Below are 22,754 nucleotides of genomic sequence, written 5' to 3' on the forward strand. Positions count from 1 at the left end.
TGGATGTCAGAAACTGCAAGGTAGCAACAGCAGAGGAGGGCAGAGCAGAGAGGGTCTTCTTGGTAAACCAGCAGCTTTTTCAGTGCCTGTTTTAGAGGTTCTCTGCTTGGGAGCTTTTTCAACACACGCTTTCAATTTGCAGCGGGTGGCTCACAAACAGCTGCATGCAATTACAGGGATTTGCAGGATGCAGCTTGAGAGAGAGAAAATCTAAGGCTTGCAATGGTAGATACTAGTGAAATATGTGAGAAGTTTTTTCCATAAAGAGGGGAAATTCCACTAGCCTTAAAAGGCAGGTGTAATATTCAGCCCCCTTCAATTTTAACTCCAGGTCTGTGCTGACATATGAATCAAATTGGCAACAGATATTTATAAAAAATTGAAGTCACTCTGATGTCATAGTCATTTCTCAGGAGATGGATGTAACAGCTAATTCCAGCAGCCTGTCCCAAGCAGGCATCCCGAATGAAGCAGTTCTGTAAAGCAAAGTGTGTATAGAACAAAGGGGAAACAAAACAGCCTGACGCTGCCTCTGCCGTGTACTTCTGCTGCCAGGACATACATGAAGAAATAGCCAACTCTTCAATTTTCAACCTTAAAAAACCCAGCTCCCAGACTTTCTGAAGCTTAGAGTTGTCAAAAGTTTGGCTGGGTGGGTCTGCTGCTCGCCTGCACATCCTGAAATATATTGCAGACTTCCCTCATGTTGAGGGCAATGGCTTTAAACAGGCAGGCTCAGGCAGTTTACAGCGAGAGCTCAGAGAGGTGCCAGAGTCACCCCTGGGTCCTGGCTGGTCCTTGGGAGCTGCAGGCTGCTCCCATAGCTCAGCTCTTTGTGCAGCACTGTGCTGCCGATCCCAGGGAGCTTCAAGCACATGGAGCCTTACTAGAGCTCAGCTGACATGTGCTAATCTCTTCATGGACCCAAAACCATTCCAAAGTGAGCCTCAGAGCACACACTGAAGCCCATTCAGATCAGTGGGGCACAGTTACAGAAAGCCTTTCTCAGTAAAGTTTTTTGGAGCCAGTTTTACTCACAGGTGAACCCAGCAAGACTGGGCAGATGAGGCAGTAGCACCCACTAATGCCCATGTGGGACTTGGAAATGTGTCATGGCAGTACTAAATTTCCCAGTCCCATAGGTGAGGCCAGAAGACTATCAGACAACAAAAACTGGTAGAAAAAGTGGTAATGCTGAGTTTAGCGAGATGTGTTTTAGCCCTGGCAGTCTCACCCAGAAGCCAGACAAGGAACTTTCCTCTCTCCTTTCATAAAATAACCAAATGGGTTACTGCGTTCACAAAGTGAATTTGGCATCCATGCTCCAGAGGGTTTGGTGCCATCCCCATGAACATGAGAGTGCATATCTGATACACAGGGTGGGCTCCCCTTCTGCTGAATGCAGCCACTGTGCAGAAGAGGGCACAGGACCCCTTGGCTAGGGCTACATACAGCCTTTGTGAGGAGCCCAGGTGTCCTGCTGCCTGCTTAGAAGGCTGGCTCTGGGCTCTGACAGCTATAGCAGAGCAGTCATGGGTGTGTTGTGGATGTCACACCTAAGAAAGAAGTAGCAATATGTTTATTGATATAACTCAGTGATTTTGCCAAGCTTCATGGTAAATATGAGAAGGTTTAATAAGATCTGATGACAAGGTGCACTTGATTATTTATGGCATAAAGGACAGGGTCAGACAAAACAGGCAGGGAGAGAGACTCTCCTGTTGAGTCATGAGGTTCAGAAAAGATTCTAAGCTGCTTCTTAGAAGGGAGTTTATGTGTGCCTAATTCCAAACTTAGACTTAATCAACAGTTTATATCTCAAGGATTATATGTGCACAATCAATCTTTTGTGTCACTTAGCTAAGATTTCAGAGTTTAGCATGCTGTTATTCATTTACTGAGAATCTCTTGAGTCAAGGGATCTCTCAACTCTGAGGAGTAACCTTGAGAGCTACTACTCAAAGCAAAGACTCTGGCAAACAGTCCACCACTCTGCAGGAGAGATCAATGAGCCCTGGCTGTTTACTATTTATGAAGTAAGATAATTGACTTCTAGTCATATTTGCATACCAGCTGCAGTAGTTTTCTTCCAAACTTGCCCTGAGTTGGACCTTGACAAACAGTATGGTTGGGGGTGTGCAATGACTCATTTAAAACTGCAGCTCTACTCAGGACATCAAGAACATAAAAGTGAAGTGCAAGCCAGCTGAACGTTGCCTTGCCTTAGACCTTTGCAGCTACAGTTGTAAGCTCTCCGTTTAAGGACTGCCCTGTCTACTTTGGTGTAGCTGTAGACACATGAGTATCTACTACGAGGTCCAAGTACCTCCTGAAAACGTAGCTTTCCTGACAGAAAGCAGTTTGGCATATGTGAAACTGAGGCACAGGCATATTAAAATGCTTTTTAGGTTTGCACATTAGGTTTGCATTGATAAATCAGAGACCAGTTTTGTGCAGGTTCACATACCAGAAACAAATCTATGATCTTATGCCTTCTAGCAAGTGTGCTGGATGCGCAACTGATCATGAATTTATCATATTATTTATCTCAGGATTTTTATTTTATTTTGACTGCAAAAGTTACTCATCTCATCTCCTCCCAGAACCTGAAAATTGTTTTCCTTCCATATAGTATCACTGCAGGTATCAAGCAAAAGGAGTGTCCAATCTTCATTTGCAGAGCCCAACAAAAAGACGGTACCAGGGCTCTCATCCCTCTGCAAAAGCAAGCGTGAATTTTCACACCTTGAAAATTCAGTGTGGAACATCTTCTAGATGATCAGTCATGTCCAGACCAGCCTTGACCACTGCTTTTCCTAGAGGTGGAAAGCTCTGGAAAACTGTAGGTGCCACACTCTTCCATTTTAAACTAAGGAGCTTGCAGGTTGGCAGCAGCAGAGCCTCGCACGCTGTGACCTGCAGTCCCAGGCAGCGCGTCTGCGCTAAGAGCCGGCAGCTGCGGTCTGTCCCAGCCTATGTAAATTAAGTGAAATCTTAGCTTTAAATGGCAATAATGTGGTTGTGGTAGACAGAAAGCAGTCTCTAGAAACACAGCTGGCATGGGAACAGACTGCATATTGCTTTTTGATTTCTGGAAGGCACCAACGTAGCAAATTCATGACAGCCCCTCCCCTGTTCCCTAGCTCTGCTTGGAAATTTTTTGTAGGACATTATTTCGTTCTCTTCAGCACGGTTTTTATGCTTGGCATGGTGCACATAAACACTTCCTAGAAATGCTGCTTTTCAACAATTTTTATCTGAAATCGGAGAAGTGAAAAACCTAGTTTACATAATTCAAATTTGGTGCTCTCAGGATTGTTTCAGGTTTCTGAGTTTGCCGTTGCTCTCTGGTATTCTGAATAGATTTTGTAATCAGCAAATGTAGTAGTAACTGAGGATGTTAATCAATCACTCTGATATCAATCTAAAAGTGAGGCAAGTGAAATGTGAATAATTTGTGTTGCTGTTGAGACTACTACAGTTTGTTGTCTCTGTTTGCATTCATCAGCGGCTGTTGGATGTGAATCAGAGGCTAATTATTACAAACCAGGACTAATAACTAAAACCCCTCCTCTCTTTTTGATGCAGTTGAGCTCATTTTGGACCTCTCAGCCTTCTAGACCAGTGCAGTTGTAGTGAGGTGAGAGCAGCTTGACATGAGCCTTCTGAAAATCATGCTGGAACAACATCCCTCAACCTTGCAGTTCACAGGTGATGTTCCTGAGCAAGCTGGGTGTCGCAGCACCAGAGCCCTGTGTCCTGATGACTGTAAACCTGAGGTGAGTCACTGGCATGGTGTTGTAGGGGTCTTTGCTGTGAAACAGGATGCATATATATATATATAACTGAAGCTCTCTTAGTTTTTTATGTCTATCCCACACACTAATACTAGTTTCAATCTCTGTTCAATCCTAGGTGAAGCTGAATTCATAGCTTACTTTTAAAAACCTGATTGCCTCATTCATCCATGAGTTTTGGAAAGATGTGCCATATTCCTGAAGATTTGTAGGGTGCCATCCTTTCTAACCACATTATTAGTTCAGGATCTATAGGTTCCTGTGCATACTTACAGTGCCAAAGGGAAGTTAAATGTGAGAGAGAACCCAGAGCACCTTAAGGCACATCTTTTATCTGCCTAAACCCATGCACTGAGGTCACACTGGTAACACTGTACCTTCAACCCCTCTAGGTTGTGCCATTCCAGTGAAGCTCAATAGAATTACTTTGGCATAAAACTGATGGAATGATTAGTTGGCTGGAAATTAGAGTCAGAATTATTTCTTTTTCTCATGTGCCATTTTACCCGTTTAAACATTTCTTTCCCCATATCAAAATTTTTTAGTGGGAGGAAAAGTTATGAAGGACTTTGATTTGGAAGTATCCAAATATATTGCTTCAGTCCTGTTGTTCTAAATATGATACTTTAATATTGTTGTATTAATAATATTTTCTTATGAGCCAGCTAACCAGCTGTGATGCAAATTGTCTTATTCCCAGATTCTCCTGGGCAATTTATATCCACCATGACAGCACACCCAGAGGCAGTTTCAAGTTGAACCAAGTTGAAATAAAATATTCTTGTTCAGCTAAAAAATAAACTGAAATATTTGGTTTGGGTCAAGCCCATGTAGTGAAGAAAATACTTTGTTTTTATTTTCCCAAAGGAAACCTGAATGCTTTGGGCAAAAGTGATTTGATTTTTTCCTTGAATAGAAAGTTGATTTTGTGCAAACTTTATTTTCCACCAGAGGCTGAACTGCTGGGGAATGTCCCTAAGCTTTTGTGCTGAAGCAATAAAAGGCCTCTGATGCTTTAAGGAGGAACTCTGCCTTATTTAAAGAAACCTTTCTAAAAATCTATGCTTTATTTTAGTGAAACCTGAAGGCAAAGGTTCTTCTCCATATCTTGCTCTCAGCTGTAAATATTAACTATTTATATACCTGACTATGACCTTTCACACAAGAGGCATCTGCAGACATTTGATTTACTAAAGCTTGTTTTGCTTTAAATATTTTCATTTCAGTTCTGCTAGCTGACAGGTTGGCCTGCTCTGAGAAAATATTATGTTTTATTTTGGTCAGCTGAGTTACAATTTGGCCAGTTTTTCTGCAGGTAAAATTTTACTGCATCCTGACACACATCACTGCAAATTCCATTATATAAAGTTCCATGTTCCATGCATGAATACCTGAACCTCTTCCACTATCTTTTTTCTCAGTTTAAACTTCCAAGCAGTAGTGAGCCTTTTCCACTTGATTTGCTTCTCCTTACTGCTTAAAGATGCACTTGCTGCCCACAATTAACACTGGCCATCATCCAAAGTCTGTCTCCTGTCAGCTGTTACCCAGTGAAATAGCATCTTTTTCATGGGGGGACCAAAACCAATACACCATGTTACAAAGGTGGCTTTGTGGGAACTTTCCAAGACAGCATCATCTCTGGGGAACCTTACAGCTAAAATTTATTTTATCAGGTGATAGACACTGCAGAAGGTGGGGGCACTTCATCCTTTCTTTCTTTCCTTCGCCTCTTCAAAAAACTTCCATCACTTTGGAAAGAAAAGGGAAAACAAAAGGAAGACAACAGCAGTTTCATTTTTTTGTGCATGTTCCAGTCTATGATTTGGCCATATTTCTCTCTCTGGGCTACTGTTTTGCTGTTATTTCTCTAGTAGCATGTAAACAGAAATGCAAGAGTAAAATGAATCCATAAGGACTTTTCTACATTGATGCTTGGACATTGATGGATGGGGAAGCATTTAAAAGAAAAAGAATCAATTGTGAATCCAAAGATGTGGGTCATCTCTTCTGGATTTGCAGCATTGCGTGGTGGCAGGGCTTAACTTGAATATATTTGTACTTTCTAGAGGCTCATGGGTTCACCAGTGTGTGGCAGAGCTGTGAAATAGGTGAACGCCACAAGAGAGATGATTAAAATATATTTACTTTCCATACATTTGGCAGAATCAAACAGCTGCAGCCCTGAAGTTTTACATATTTAAAAATATATATAGATAAATAAATGTAGCTGCTACTTGTTACAACTCTGTGTTATATCTGACATATGACTGCTGTTACGTTTTTCCTGTTATCCCTAGGATAGCACATTTTTCCAAGTTATTAAGTTGCAGTGTGTAATTTATAACCATCAAGATGGAAAACATTATGCAGTGCATGAATTAGCATGCATGTCTCTTGTTGAATATGTGCTGTATTTCTAGAAATATGCAATTATTCCTCAAAGGCAAACTTAAATTTTTTGCTATCAGGTTTTGTTTAGTTATATTTAACTGATGAGAAAAGTTTAAATGAATGGAAGCAAGAGTTCTGTAAAAGACATTTCCCAGTAGGTCTAATTTTGTGGGAAATAAGCAAAATTGCTTTCTTGATTCATAACGTTAAATCAAGGTTGTTTGGGCAATATGGACTGGCAAGCAGGTGCAAGCAAGTAACACAGACACACTGGCTGATGGAGCCATCAGGCATGATGTTGTGACCATGGCTTCCCAGGAGTGTTGGTTGGCATTACCTGCTGGGATCCAGTTTGCCTGTTTAAGGTAGATGTGCACCTTAATTGTAGGTGCAGGGAGGAACAGCTCCTGCCATGGAAAGGTGATTGCTGCCACTGATGCTCTGGCAGTGAATTTAGGGCTAGTCTTTCAGTGAGCTGCTGAGCTGGATCCCACCCTCTACTCATTTCATGTAAGGTGGGAATTCACATGTCCAGCTGTTGATTGTAGCCTCATAGGAGCATCTGGTTCTTAAAACAGTGGGAGCCATGACAGATCCAGGAAATGCAGTACAAGTATTATGTTACCTCCAGATATGTAAATTGTCTTTTACATCTAGACGCTGTCTGAACTAGTTGACTCACCTGTGCTGATATTTTGCTGTAACTCCCAGTATTTTAAATATTGTGATTCTCACAGAATTGTTTTACTATAATTTAAGGTGTTTGGGGGAAATATAGTGTTCTTTTCACTTAGTGATGGAGCTACTTCCCACCTTCTATTTTAGATACAACATGTGAACAGGTACTCTCTTTAGAGCCTGTAGAATTCTGCTGTGAAGGTCCTAGAGAGATCACAAAGCCCAACAGCTTGATTTGCAAAAGGAGCTGTTATTATTTATCTAGTTTAACACACACTGCTTTATCTGTGTTCTGGTTCCTAAATATCACCGGAATCCAAATGTTTTTCTTTAGAACAATTAAGGCAATCAAAAGAAGCACTGAATCGCTTAAAGAAACAAGTGGATTACTATTAAAATAAAAAATATTTTTCCAGTGAAGTTTGATATCTCTATAAGCATTTTAGATGTCACTTTCTTCTGACTCATTTTTGAGTCCACTGAAGATCCAAATATCAAGTTTACTCTCAATTTCCACCTGGGAAGCAAGTACTGTGAATTAGGCTACAAGTGAAGAACTGATTGCGTTATGTAATTTAATTTATACTATTCTAACATATGTCAGAACACCACTGTATTGTGGAGTGCAATAAAAGGCTGACATGTTAAGAGTCTTTTAAGAAAATCCGCACTCACTGGGCATCTCCAGATTTTAGACACCCATATTGTGCAAACATGAGCTACAGCTGAGTATTAGAGCCATGCAGGGCAGGCACAAGAATCCCTGAGGGCACCTCTGATCTGAATTTTAAATTAGCTTTATTGAAGTATGTCTTTTAAATGAACTGAGCCTGATGTCTTTCTTATACTGGAATATGCCATCTTAATGATGCTTCCTTGAGAGCTGCTGATGAGAGAAAGGAATGAGGGAACAGTCATTACCATTAGGAGCATGAAAGTCCTGAATGGTGAGTTATCCCCTCTCTTCCAGCCACAAGTCTTTATAGCATCTATTAATACATTGCAGGGCACTGCAGCTTTCTGTGGTACACGCAGGGTCGCTGAGCTAATGCACACCAATAAATCCCAAATAGCTGCTGCTCTGCCCTGGTCATCTCTGAGAAAATCCTAAGAGATGTGCTGGCACAACCCAGAGCGAGGAAGATATGTGTGTCTGGGCACAGACTAGGACTAATGTGGATCAGAATACTTCCCAAAACATGCATATTCCTCATGAGGACGGCTGCTAGAACATTGTGTAGCCCTTGTGAGATACCACAAGGAAAGACTTCATCATCGTGTCCAGTTCCATGGGTGCAAGGGCAGGGAGGATGCATGAGCACCCTTGGGCTGGCCACAGGAAGGGTGGGAGGCAGCCTGGAAAGCCCAGACAGCAATTCCTGGGACATGTGGGCAGTGACTAACTGTGACAAGGCTCTCACATGGTGAGAGAGTCATGGGCAAAAAAGGAAGGCACTTCAAAATGCTTATATGAAAGTAGGTGTTCAGTCTGATAAGGTGAAGAGATACCAGGAGCAAGGACTGCTGCATAGTGGCAGGACCTGCAGAACAGAAAGTGAAGGGTGTATAGGAAACTAGAGAAGCATTTGGTGTTTGAGGGATGAGGGAAAGAAAGGGGAGAGGAGGAAGATATGATCTGATGTGCAGATTCATGAGTCAGGTGTCAGGCATGCAGAGTCAGATGAGTCTTTGACAAAAACTCCCTTGTAAGCCCAGGAATGACCCTTTCCCATACATGGTTTGAAGTTTGTTACTTCAAGTGCAAAAACTTGTAAAAAACAAAACTCCAAAAGAGTCTTCATGTTCCATGGCTTTCTTTAAAATTTGAATGTGTTTTTTGCTTTCATACACTATCAAGTATTAATTTTAATGCCCATTTATTCTTCAGTATTTCTTAGACTGTTTTGTTTCCATGTGTTTGTCAAGCATGCTGTAGAATAAAAACTGCTCCAAGTAACTAAGAAAGGGAGAGCTTGCCAAAGGACCATAGTGTCCTTTAAACCACTGGTAAATCAAGGTAGATGGAAAATCTCCTGTTTTCACTCTAACGTGTTTCCAGGAGGAAAACAGCTTATCTTTGCCAGGTCCAGAATCTGGTCCTTAGTGATCTTACTGCCATTTCCCAAGGCACTGTTCCAGTGACTCTCCTGACTGAGACTGACTTTTAATGCCTGGAACAATCGAAATCCCATGACAGTCTGAGAAAAAACAGTGAAGAACCTGCTTTTATAAAGGAAGGCTTGGAATGGACATGTGTGCACATGGACATGTGTGCACAGTAGAATCAGTGTGGGTAAGAAGTCATAACTAGTTGCACTGGTTATAATGAAGAGTAAAATTGAGAACAGGGATTTGTGCTCTTTGGGTTGAAGAGACCAGCTCTGGGTGCCACTGGAAGTCTCATCACGGACTGCTTGGCAGAGGTTGGAGCCTGTATGTTTATATGTGTCTGGTTTTATTTATAGGGAGTGTGGGATTGCACAGTCCAAGGGAGAAAAGGCAGAGGGGAAAATGCATCTCCTTTCGTGGTTGCCTCATGGAGTTATTATGAACACAACTCACTTCTTAGCAACATACTGTTTACTGGAGGCAGAAGTTGTGTGAAGGGCATTTTGGGAGTGAAAATGACAGAAGTGCCTAAAGTGTGTTGACTTTGAAGAGACGCTTTTGCTGTCAGGAGGACACACTTCTGCCACTTTTGCTTTATAGCTTGTGCCCAAGAAGCCCACCATGAGGGGAACAGAAATCAAAATGTTCTGTGGTGTAGGAAAATTTCAAGGCAATGAGAAATACCTGGCACTTGGTAGGTAGAATCAGTACATCACAAGACAGCTGAATTGCTTCCTTGATGTTCTTTGTGTAGTGTTTAATTTAATGCATGGCATTAAAATGCAAGATTCAAGCCAAAAATTTGCCTCTGAAAATAAATCAGGCATCCACCCAAACGCTTGACAGGACACGAGTCTTGTATTGTGGCCCTGTATAATGGCTGAAATCCCTGGGCCCTGCCAGCCTGGCACAGTCCAAATCCTGAGTCAAGAGCTGCTCAGGGAATACCTTTTTCCTGTAAATATGTGCTTAAGTATCAGGCTGCTGAAATGGTGCATCTGGCTTGACTTGTCCTGTGTTGGTGATATGTGAGCAAAGAAAATGGCATGATCCAAGACAGATAAAGGAAGACTCTGTTAGAGCAAGAACTTCTTTTTCCTCACAGTGAATTCACTGATCATTCATTAATGTTCCCACTAATGTGGAGTTAAGGGAGAACTGAGGTCCCACAAAACGTAATCTGGAAAATGTGGGGCAGATGTTCCTATGTCAAAATGCATTAACTATCTCAGTGAATCTGAAAAGATGTGACTCAGATCCTGTTTTATGGGCTGCACTCTTCAAAGTGCTTCCTGGCATGGGGGTAACATTACTTACTGGGACTTGTAGGTGGTTCTCCAAAATAAGTAAGTCAGTGCTACCCACTTCACTGTCCAGACTGGAAATTTCCAGAGCTCCAGAAAAATGCAAACATGAAGCTGAAGAATGGTGAACCTCCTGCCTGCAGCTGTCTAGGACAGGATTCCTAATTTTCCCATCCTCCTGCTGCTCTTTAGAATTTTAGATATGTTGTTCCAAGTTCCCATAATGTCCGTGTGTGCTGGCAAGGGAGATCTGTAAGCTCTGTACTGTCCAAACTAAACACCAAATTAGCACCTGAAGTCTGCTTTCTGAATGTCCTCCCACCCAGTTTCTGGGGTGAGCTATTGATCTGGGCTCACAAATGCTGTGTAGCTACTGACTTTTACAAAACAAGCACTCAGTGCTTGCACACTGTGTCTGTGTCTCACACATGCCCCCTGCTAAAGAGCAGGAATGAACCATTAGAGTCACAATCTAAAAATTGGAAACATGCCGGTGTGTGTCATCAGCTGGAGAAAAATCCCATCATTACACTGCTACTGCAGCATCCTCCTTGTTTGTGCCTCCAACTCAAATGCATTAAATTTAATTACACAGTACTACAACTCCAAGACAGATTTAATATATTTGGATAAGAAAAGCTTCAAAAAACCCCCACTCCTTCGTTAATAATTGAAGCGGCACTTGTGCTGGCAACAGAGGAAAGTGAAGTGATCCCAGGCTGTGGGACATGGAGCAGAGGGTCAGCCACAGAACCATGGAATGGTTTGGGTTGGAAGGGGCCTTTAAGATTGTCTACTGACAACCATGGGCAGGTGCACCTTCCATTAAACCAGGTTGCTCAAAGCCTCATCTATCCTGACCTTGAACACCACCTGGGATGGGGCATCCACAGTTTCCCTGGGCAACCTCTTCCAGTGCCACATCACACTCATAGGAAAGAATTTCTTCCTAATATCTAATCTAAAGCTACCCTCTTTCAGTTTCAAGCCTTTTCCTTTTGTCCTTGTAAAATGTCCTCCTGTAGCCCCCTTTAGGTGCTGGAAGGGGCTATAAGGTCTCCTCTCCAGGCTGCATAACCCCAAACCTGTCCTGGGAGTACAATGGGAAACAGTTTTAATAAATGCATACAAATAGTGAATTTGTAATAATTTAATCCAGAATATGAACTGAACAGATGTAAAAACCCCATTAGGTCAGCTACTCTGTGCCCTGGCTGTATAGAACTGAGACAAGAAATGTGATTCTGTTGGATAGTTTTCCACACTCCAAGAAATGGGATGCCTGCTTCCTAAAATATCTTCCTTTGTAAAGAGGTTTTATTTTTTCCCCTTGACAATGGGCAGTTTAAATTCACCTTATGATTTCATCCACTGTTACTAATTGCATCCTTTCTCCTGGAGGAGGTAACTCCCCTTGGTGTGCAGACCCTTCAAATATTGATAGGAAAATCGCTGTCCCTTTTCTTTTGCAGATGTGTTTAAGCCCAGTTGTATTCATAGTTTAGCCTTTCAAATCTTCCCTCCTGCAGCCCCCGCATCCTTCTTGCTGCTCTGCTTTTACAATTTCTCACTGGGCATACATCTTAGCATTTTAGCTTTGATGGTAATACAGCAGCCAGGACAGGTTTGCCAAACCTTTGCACACTGAATGGAAGACAATTAATACTATAGCTCTTCCATTTTACAGTAGGAGATAGACAACTTGCTTTTGCTTGGACTCTCATCCCACCACCTTCTGAACTGGAACAGATCGTCGCCTCCAGTGTAATTTCAGCCATATTCAGTCCTTTAGATTGTGTTTGGATTTTTTCCCTTAAATACAGGGATTATTTCCCTTGAATAAATTTTACCCTTCTTTTTTATGAGCTATTTCATTTCATCATTAACTCTATCTGTGTTCAAAAGATTTGGGAAAAGTAAGGCATGAGAGGAGGCTGTGACAGATGAAGGGGATATAGCAAGAGAAATGCCTTGGAGGACAGGGGATCAGTGGGAAATAGGTACTTTTGAGGAGGGTGCTGAAGAAGGTGTAGCAATGATTACATGGGAAGGCTGAGCTGGGGAGGCCAAGTAGGCAGTCGGTAGCAGGAAGTGATACATCAGTGGCAGCTAAGGGACAGTGGGGAGAAAAAAAGTGGACTTGCACCACTGTCAACTGACTCGATCACCTGCAGGGTGGGAAGGGTGAGAAGAGCAATCCTTGTGGTACAGCAGAGAACATGGGAAAGCTGGATTTGTAACTGGAAAGACAGTTAGTGATCTGGGAAATCCTTCTGTACTGAGATGATGGCTTGCTATAGGATGATGTGGCATGGTAAGATGGAGCAGAGTGAACATTGAGAGGGAAAGGTCTTCCACCAGTATGTGCTTGACATAACTTGACATGGCACTGCTACACTCTTACTCCCCAGGAGGTAACAGCCGAGAAGCATCAAGAAACCTACTGGGGTTTGCAAACAACCCACCAGGAACAGACTAGAGTGCAAAAATAATGATTGTTTTGTTTTGCTCTGTTTCTGAGCAGTTTTTACACATTTCTTAAGCTGCTCTATTACTCATAGGATTTAGCCATGTTTCTGGGTTTTTGTTTGGTTTTTTTCTTTAAATGTGCAGTCCAGACTTTCCTGCTGGAAACAGTGTCCAGCAAACAAGTATTTAAAGGTTAAGCAAACTTGACCCTTCCTATTTTAATTCTTTGGCACTGCCACACCCATAAGCATCCAGGACAAAAAGTGAATATCATTTCCCAAGCACAGTGGTAGGGTTTCCCAAACGCATTTGAGCTCGGAAGTCCCTTGATTATTTTGATAGCCTGCATTCATTAGTCACAGCGGTGTCGTCATGCCCTGTTCCAGCTGCGTGTGCTTGGGCAGGGTTTTGGACGCTGCAAGCAATCCTATTTTGCACAGGATCCAGCTGAAGGTTCCTTGGTATAGGGACAGGCATTTGCATAAGTGTTAACTGCATGACTGCTTGAGCACAGGAGCAAGGACTGTTCCTTCGTGTGAAGCAATTCAAGCTGCTGAAGCAGCAACCATCCCCCTCCCTGCTTTGGGCAGGAAAATATTTGTAGGTGCTTACCTTGTCCTACACATAAAAAATAAATGAGCAAAGCAAAGTAGGACTGCCCCCAAGTGTAATTCTCACAGCTTGTTTATGTCCCAGAACCTCAAGAAATGTTGAATTGTTCTTGACTCCTGGAAAAATAAAAAAGAAAGCCTGTGCTTGGGCAGACTTACAGGGCAGATTATGCCCATGGGGTGCCTGACCTGTGGAATGTTATCTGTATTTGTTACACCTGCTGATTTCAGCCCTATCAGTATGTTTTATGGGTTACTGAATGTGTTTTCATTGCAGAAGTCTGTACATTTGGCTACCCTAGCTTTGACTCCTTTGTTCACTCCCTGTGCTGCTTTTCTGAGTGCATGTACTCCCTTCCACAGAAGTGCCTTGAGAAATTGCTTTCAAAAACTGATCTGAAATTGCAACGAGTCCCATGTCTCTGCTTCTCAGATTTATTTACGAAATATTGTACTGGATCTGGTGCTATATTTTACACCCACACTGGAACAGCTTAATAGTTTAAGCTTTTCCTAAATAAAATTTTAAAAATCCTCTTTTAGTTTGAAAAGCAAGTCCCTTTTTTCACTTAAGATGAATAAATCTTCTGTCTGCAGCAGCAGCTGGTCTAGCTACAGAGCTCTCATCATAAAAGAGAATGCTTGCTTAAAGGGAAGGTCATTACTTTAGATGGTCTGCTAAAGGATTTAGAATTCCCAGTCTCTTTGCTCTAGCTGGTCTGGTCTGAAGGATGGCAGAAGAGCACACAGCAGCCAGGCCAGGAAAAGGCAATGCCCCCAGCTGTGACATGCTTTGGCTACAGCACTGTTGGAAAGAGAGAAACCAGCTCATCCTGTCCTCACAGTATTATTGACCAAGCAGTGGCCCACCCTGGAAGCCACTCAGGGATGGCAGTGCTGCTGTTGAAGAAACATGGGGGACAAGAGGCAGTGAGAAACAGCAGTGATAAAGCATCAAACACACCCTGAGAGAGGACAGGTTGAGAGGATGCAATCTGAGGAGGACTTACTTTGAGTGGAGAGGTGTGACTAGTTTATCCTTCCTGAATATTTGATGCAAATGTACAGTGAGAGTTGTTGTTTGTTTTTGGTTTTTTTCTTAAGTAAATCCAGAATAGAGTAGTTGGGAAGGAAAGTTCCAGCTAGAACTTTAAATTTCGTCTGTGTAAGAGGCCAGTCCCCCAAAGTGGTCTCTTAGTGAAAATGAAGGCAGGTTGGAATTATGCATGGATTTCAGGGCTGGTAGAGGATTTTCACCCAGGTTTGGTTGGAGTGTCCTGTTTGGTTTTCTTTCCTACCTGATGGAGCTCTGTGGATCAAAGATGGGGTCTGCCTGTGCAGACATACACAATTTGGTCTTATTGTACAATGGCTGCAGAACATAACAGGTTTCAAACAAACCCCAACAAGTGTAGGGGCTTAACAGGAAAGATTCAATTTATTGGATTATTAGTAAAGGTATACAAGAAGGGACAATAGAAACATGAGGTCTTTGTAGAACTCTCTGCAGAATAAATGAAAATAACAGTCTAAGCAAGGAAAAGGATAGACTAAAAACAGGTTGAAGCAAAGAGACAATTTTCTTTCATCATCTTGCCTCCTTCCCTTTCTGGAGAAATCTACCTCAGGGAAGTTTGTGAATGAGGATTTTAGAAAACAGGCAGATGACAGCAATATTTTGCATTAAGTTAGATTCAATGTCTGGAGAGTTTTTTTCCTAATTTCTAATCTGATGGTCTAGAAGATGACAACAAAATCAACAAAACCTGCTGCTGTATTTTCTACTTGTACACTAACAGGAAATTTTGTGAAGAGCAATATAGGTCTGAGGAAGCACAGAGAATACCATTTCCTGACATTTCTTTTTCCATCAAAATCAGGTGAAAAGCTGAATTCAAAATAAAGGTACTAATTATGGTATTAAGGTAGGATCTGTAGAAACTACAGTACAGTCAGTGTAATGCCATACTGGTTTGGTAATGTACATGCTGTAGTTTGAAAAACTCCACATCCTTATTTTCAGATTAAATTCTTCACAGTCAATAGCCTTTCCAGCTAAAGCATCATTCCCTGGTTTAGAAGATTAAACTCCCCTTTATGTCATGGCAACAGCTCTGGTTGGAATCCTAACTCTGCTGTCGCCAAATGATTTTGTGATGTTGCACGTTCATATCAAGCTAAATTAGCAGCAGGAGTCCTGCACTGAAGTCACAGTACATATCATCATCTCAGAGTGGGAAATTGTTTGATTGAAGCAATTTCCTGTCTAGCCACAGTGGGCAGCTCATAAGCTGTTCAGGCCTTTTGCAAGTGGGAAATGTGCAAAGGAATTTAGGAGAAGGAATACACTACTGCCCATGCTCACGTGGCCAGTGTGCACACAGCCCTGATCTGAACGGGGAAGGAGATGTATCAGACTCAGTGCATTAATCATGGCAGGTTAAGAGGCTGGCATCAACAGAGAAAGGACAGAGGGACGTGCAGTGCTACAGACTTCACAGTATGTTGGAAAATTCACTGCCTGATTGTGGCTTGTTGGACTTCAGCAGAGCTAACCTGCACTACACAAGATCATATATTAACCTCTAAATGATCATCAGTTGCATGATTAGTCATTGGCATAAGATATCTGCTGGAACTGTTTGGAAAAGAAATGTTCTTTAAAAATATTGACATTTCATTGGGAAGAAAAAAGAATATATAGTTGATTAAGAAAAAGAAAGTTTTGGTTGTTTTATTTCCCTCAGAATCTGAAAGCATTTGAAAGAGAGCAAACCTTTGAGCAAAAGTTTTGTTTAATAAACCCCCTAATTTTCCCATTACTACAAACATTAGTTGAGTCCCAGGGTTTGGGAGTGGACGACCTTATCAGACTTCCCTAGGAACAGAACCACAAGCTCCCTTCCCTTACAGGGGTTTTGCTTAGGAAAGGCAATTAGAAGTTCACACCTGAAGACCTCAGATGCAGCTGTGCACCCATATTTCTACCCCAGAGAAGACAGCATTTACCTCCACGAGTGGGCTTTTGTGCATGTATCTTAAAACAGCCTTTACCTCTTCTTCCCACCTCTGCAGCCATTTCATTTGTGCACATTCGCTTCTAGACTGCTCTTTGTTTTAGGGGGAAGGCTTTGTAACTATAATTCACAGAGACTCAGAACCTCACAGTATGTATTAAAAACTTTTTTGTGACCTTTTAAATATTATGCCAAGAGCTGCTAAGCAATTAAGGCAATAAATCTGTGTAAACTGAACGTATAATTCCTCTTAGGAATATAAATGTGAGAACATTAAATGTCAACATCTACCTTTGGTGTTTACAAGTGCAGCCATAGAATGCGAATTCATTCTTACCTGAATTACAGCTTTGTCCTATATTGTTGTTAGAGGAACTTTATGTTATTGTGGGGTTGGGTTTTTTATGTTTTTAAGAAGCTCAGATACATGGTCTCTATGGTAGCACTGAATGTCCCCCTTGTGAGGGACTTTCCCTGACACTGTTCGCAGCTGATCCTGTAGAAGCAGGCGCAAAAACACCTTGCATGGTTTTAAGAGAAGCAGAGTTGCAGCTCTGGCAGTGGGTAGGCAGGGTGACATTATTTCACCCCTTTGCATTCTGTTTCTTTTTACAGTATTTCTTGCCTTGTCAGACTTAGAAACTTCTGGAGGAAAGAGCTGTTTCCTGTTCTCTTTTCACATCATCTCCAGCGCCAACAGGGACCATGTGCTCAGTCCCACACTCAGATGAGGCTTTTACATGGTACATAAACACAAACACACTGCCCATTCCTGTCTGTGCACTGGCAAGGAAAGGGGAGTGAAAGCAGGAGCATTTTTTATATTACAGCACCAGCCAGAAGCTCCTAATATTTGGAAATGAAACTATAATAGATCTGTGTTTCTCAATAACTCAAGAATTCACTGCTTCAAAAAGAGATAAAGACAAATACTTCCCTTGGCAGGGAGTCCTTCCCTTCTTGTTGATAGAGTGCATCTCTTGCATGTCTTGCATCTCATGACTGAGGTTAGGAAGTTGTCATCGAGAGTTTTTTATTTGCTTCAGTCCTGATTTTGTAATACATCCTCAACTACCTAGTCCTGCCAGAATACAGGAGGAACCTACTTCTATTTTAGTGTAGACTAGTCTGGTTGTTCTTCACTGTTTTACTGAATTTACTTTACTTAATACAGGAAAGACAACTGACAACACTTCTGCAGACATCACTCTGGTGTCATCTACCAGCCTCAGCTCCGGTGGATCAATCACTACAGCTGCATGATGATGTTGACAAGAATATTTCATCACCAAATGTGAATATTTTCCCCTTTATCTCACTTTTTTTTCTTGACAGTTAAAGATATAGCCTGATGTTTAATTTGGTGTCAGTCTAATTAATGTTTCCATCATTTAAAAATGCATCCAGAAGGAGAGAGTTTGATTTTAACATTCAATTTTCTTGATTTTTTATATTAGTAAGATAATAAAAATGCAGTGGATGCCACTGTCTCAGACTGACATCCTCAGAGAGAAATAACCTTGCTTCTGGTGCTAGCTGAGATGTAAGAATAGCATCTGTGAAGTCAAGCCAATAACCCCCTTTTCTGAGTTTCAGAAAAGTTGATTCACCCAAATCCAATTAAAAGAATAACTCTGTGAATTAATTAAATTGCCCTTCCACTAAAGTTGAGGCTTAAATAATTTCCTGCACTTGACAGAAAAGCAAAATAACTTTTATTGAATAAAGGGTGACCTGAAACAGAGTTTCTGCCTTTGAGGTAAGCTGGGAATTGAGTGCTCAGCTCAGAATAAATGATAAACTTGTCTATTTCCATGTAGTTCCTTGATGGGTTCATCTATACATGCAAATACTTGTATGATCACCTTGGTCATCACCTGCAGGGATTAATTGCTCCTGAGCAGGTGTATGGTGAGAATCACCCTACACACTTCCAAGAGGAGACAGAGTATTTCTAGCAGACATTCTGTTGATTACATGTCAAGTTCCCCAAGTCCAGCTGTGCAATTTGTCCCCCTCCTGACCAGGACCAGGAGAGAAAATTGTGTGGAAAATCTCATAGATCAGGATAAAGACAGGGAAATAGCTTACTGATTACTGTGATGGGTAAAACAAACACAGCTTGGGGAAAATAAATACAATTTTGTGCCAGAGAGAAATGAAATAGACTGATAAGAAACAAAGACAATTTTTTTTTTACAGAAAACTAGAAAACATTTTACAAGCAGACTTTTTAACCCTCTGTCAAGAAGTGATAATAAATATGGGCATTCCTCTGCAACAATATGTTGTTCCCTATGCAAAGAACTATCCTATATTTAGCTGCACTCAACATAATTTAGAGCCTCAAGTGTTGGTGAAAACAAAAATTATTCTTACTGACTTTATGCTGATTCACACTTTGCATAATGCTGAGCAATTGCAATGCCCCTTAAAGAGCACATTTACTGTGCAGCATATAATCCTTCCATAGTTTTTGCTACATTAACTTTTAGAAGCTGTTTACACACCAGCTGGACTGTTATGGATACTCTTTGAATCATACACAGAGTCAGAGCAAAGGTAATAACCAAGGTACTGGTGTTTTATTGGTGAAAGCAGAGGGTATAAGGGAGGTTGAGTTGACATGGCTTGGAGTTTTTAAATTTTATTTTATATTTTTGTAAAGGGAACACTTTCTTGTTGGATACATTTTACAAAATAACTTGTGTAGGTATGTAGAATATGACTGAGAAAAGTATCTGAGAGCAGATAGTTTTGGTAAAGCTGGGAAATCACAGTGAAAACAAAAGAAACAGTTCTTTGTCTAATCACTGAGTACATTTTGCTTAAAGAAAACAGGTAACTGAAGTCTAACAAACAGGCTGGACTAGAATTTAACCAATGAGTAAGTCAAGTCTCTTCAAACATTGAGCTTGATTAAGTTTTGAAAACTTAATTTGACATTTCCTACTTGCATACCAAATTAGTACCCTACTTCTTATTATATCCTGTGTACAGTGTACAGGTTTGCACATACTGCATAAATATATATATATGAAAAATATTTCTCAAATATTCTCAATATTTCCAAACTTTGGAACGGGGGCACTTTGTACCTTTTCTTTGTAAAGGATTTCTTCCTTTGCCTATGGAACTGAAGTAGTCTTCTGTCCTAGGAGATCATAAAATAATAAGACCCCAGCCTTGCATTGTGTGAGATACCTAAGTTAGGACTTCATGCACACAAAAGGAAACTACCAGAGGTGCAGTATGCAGGCACTGATCAATACCAGGACACTTAGGAAGATGCTATGAAATCTCTATATCTGTGACTGAAGATTTTTCTTTAGAGCTCAGCTGAAAGATACCTGTATCTGCTTCTGTACCTGCTTCTGTAGAGCAGTTGATCAATTCTGACTCATAAAGAAATGAATTCACTCACTGAATAGTCAGATCACAGGTCCAGGTGACATTCAGAGCTGTGCCAGAGGCAGCTTGGAAGAGCTGGCAAGGAATTGCAGCCATTTCTCTGACTGTCACCAGGCCCAAGAGCACCTCAGACTTGCCTGGTGCTGCTCCACTCCCAAAGAAACGCTGCACTAGTGTTGGGGTTTGTGGGTGGCTGTTCCTCTGTCACCTGCTCAGCCTTAGCCCCAGTCTTGTGTCCTGGTAGCTGAAAACAGATTATATTTATTGTGCAGAAGATAATCCTCTTGGTAGTGGTCCAAGGCAGATGGTTGAAAAAATGCTTAAGACTTATGAACTTGAAAATAAATGTAAATAAAAAATTGACCCTCCAGACCTGCAGTCCCAGTAGTTCTTGGAAACCACAAACAACTCAACTGGAGCGTAGAAGCTGTGGGATCAAATCACTTCTTATTAATTCCTTGCAGGTGTCAAGGGCATCTCATGGGAGTTGCAGGTGTTTGCTTTTTTCTCTCCCTTCTAGCAAAGATTCCTGAATATATTCCTGAATATATCACTGCTGCCAGGTGATAGCTGAAACCTTGTATCTAGGACAGCAAAAGTTCTTGGAATGCCTTGTCCTCTCCTGGGAAAAATTACTGTTCTTTATAGCAGAGCAAGCAGAAGTTCATTGCATTTTCACTGTAACATTTTCAGTTTGAGAAAGTTTGCTATAATGTTATAAGAAAGGAAAACCTCTCAACTTTCAGAATAATTTTGTCAGTTGTTTTCTGTCACAGCTAAAGAAATAGCATTAGTTTATTTTTTTTCCTTCGAGAAAGAAGGCAAATAGAAATTCAGATCTAATTCTCCAGAGAGGTTTAACCAATCAATGATTTTTGCTTTAGTACTGTAGTCATTTACTGTGATAAAGTCCTCTGCCTCTGAAAGGAGAAATGTGCCCATCCCCACGCAGTTTGCTGACGCTGGCGAACAGAACATATGCCTGTGTTTTGGCAGATGCCATCCTCTGGGAAGTCCTGGGGGAAAGTACGGATGTGACCCCTAACTGTACTTTTGCCTTTAGCCTGGCAGCACAAACCTCCCTCTATCACCCACCCAGCTGTGTGCTCTGCCTGACACCTGCACTGCCCAGCACCGGAGATGCTGCATGGCTGGGGACCATAAATATCCAGAGCTCATTGCTCAGTGGTTTGGAGCTGCAGGTCTCCATTGTTTGCTTGTCTGGTGTTCTGGGTGTCTGGCACCAGTGCAGGTTTCATAGGGAAAAGGATGGCAGAAGCTGTGTGGGGCCCCATTGCCAGAATATTCCCTGCTTTGTGCTGTGGCCACAAGCAGGTGGCTGTGTTAGCCACCCATCCCGAGAGCAATGGGGCTGAATTTCTGCCCTGCTCTCCTGAAGATGGGCTCTTCGTTGGTCCTTGCTCTTCCATAGCTTAGGAATCTTTCACAGAGCAGCCACTGAATGCACAACAAATCCAGTTCCCACACAGATCTGAGCATCTTCTGATGCAGCAGAGGAGGTGCAATTTCTGTGCATGTAGGGAAGCCAAATGTCCCTCTGAAATACAGAAGTGAATTCCTTGGGGAGGCGTGTCATGCTGCAAAGGGCTGAGGGCAAATTGAATTTGAGAAGAGAGACAGTCAGAGGGTAAAAACTCCATGAATATTTAAGACAGGGGGATTCCTGCAGAAGGCATTACTGCAGATTCAGCTGTAACTAAGCTGTCTGCAGCTGCTGTTTCTCTGTCACCTTTGGAAGGAGAAGATCTTTAAGGAGTATCAAAGTCAAACTTCAGGCGTAAAGTAACATCTCAAGTTGTTCACTTTACTTAAAGGAAAACAACTGTACCTTGTACCTTACCAATATCCATGATCAGAATTGAATAAGCTGATTTAATTTGGGAAGATTTTGGAGTAGATTGTCTTGAAAATATGGAAGATCCCTTCATTCTTATGTGTATCTCTTTCGTTTATTCCCCTTCTTAGTGGTAAGGGAGAGGGAAGATTGAAAAGAAAAGATCCAGGACATGCTTTACTTTCTTCCTTTCTATTTTAAAATTGTGCTTGTGATAGACTGAGGGAGAGCAAGAAAACAGAGAACGAGACTCTTTAGAAGGAAAATTTGAGCAATTGCCCCATTTACTCCACTGCTTCCAGTTCACTCTTTCCCCTACTTTTTTTCTAGCAGAAAGGAGAGAGAAAGTGAAGAAAAACAAGGAGATGAGGGGTGATGGCAAAGAATCCATGCATTATAGGTTTTGCTTTGTATAAGGCAAAATATATTGGTTCTTAAATTTTTGGTAAAAGCTTCCTATGGAAAGGATACTTTTAAAACCAGCTCAACATGTTGCACATCATTCTTTGTGTGTATAGCACCCTACACGTCTGCAAGAATACTAAATCATTCTGGAGGGTTTGCCTCAGTGCAGACGGATGTGGCAAGCAGCCTAGCTTGAAGTTACAGTAGTGGAAATGGATGTTGTTGTTGACACAAGATAGGTCTCTCTTTGAGTTAAGAAGGTAATCAGAGGGCTGTAATGCTGCAAAAACTATTTGGGAATATACAGTCAAACTGAGTTTAGCCCAGGGAAATTCAAATTGAATTTCCAAGGTAACACTCAAAAAGCCTGTCTGAGGAACAGAGTAAATCTGCATAGGTGGGAAAAAAATCACAAAGGTTTGCCAGCAAGAAATACAAAGCCAATAGGTAGTTATAGCATAAAGGCTGGGGATAAAAAGGACAAGCCTAGAACAGAAGGGAAGAAAGTACAGAATCATTGTCTTTAATGGCACCAACTGTAAAATGTGAGAAACACCTGGCTTTTGTATCTTCAAAGGCAGCATTAGATAAAGGAAGACCAAACAATAACTCAAGGAAAAGTGGGTTCCCCAGGTTGCAGGCAACATGTCATATCAGCAATGCAGTAAACCCTTCAGTACTTTTCCAGTTAAAACCAGTAAGTG

The sequence above is a fragment of the Fringilla coelebs genome (assembly GCF_963513975.1).
Source record: "Fringilla coelebs genome assembly, chromosome: 2".
NCBI classification, from domain to species: domain Eukaryota; kingdom Metazoa; phylum Chordata; class Aves; order Passeriformes; family Fringillidae; genus Fringilla; species Fringilla coelebs.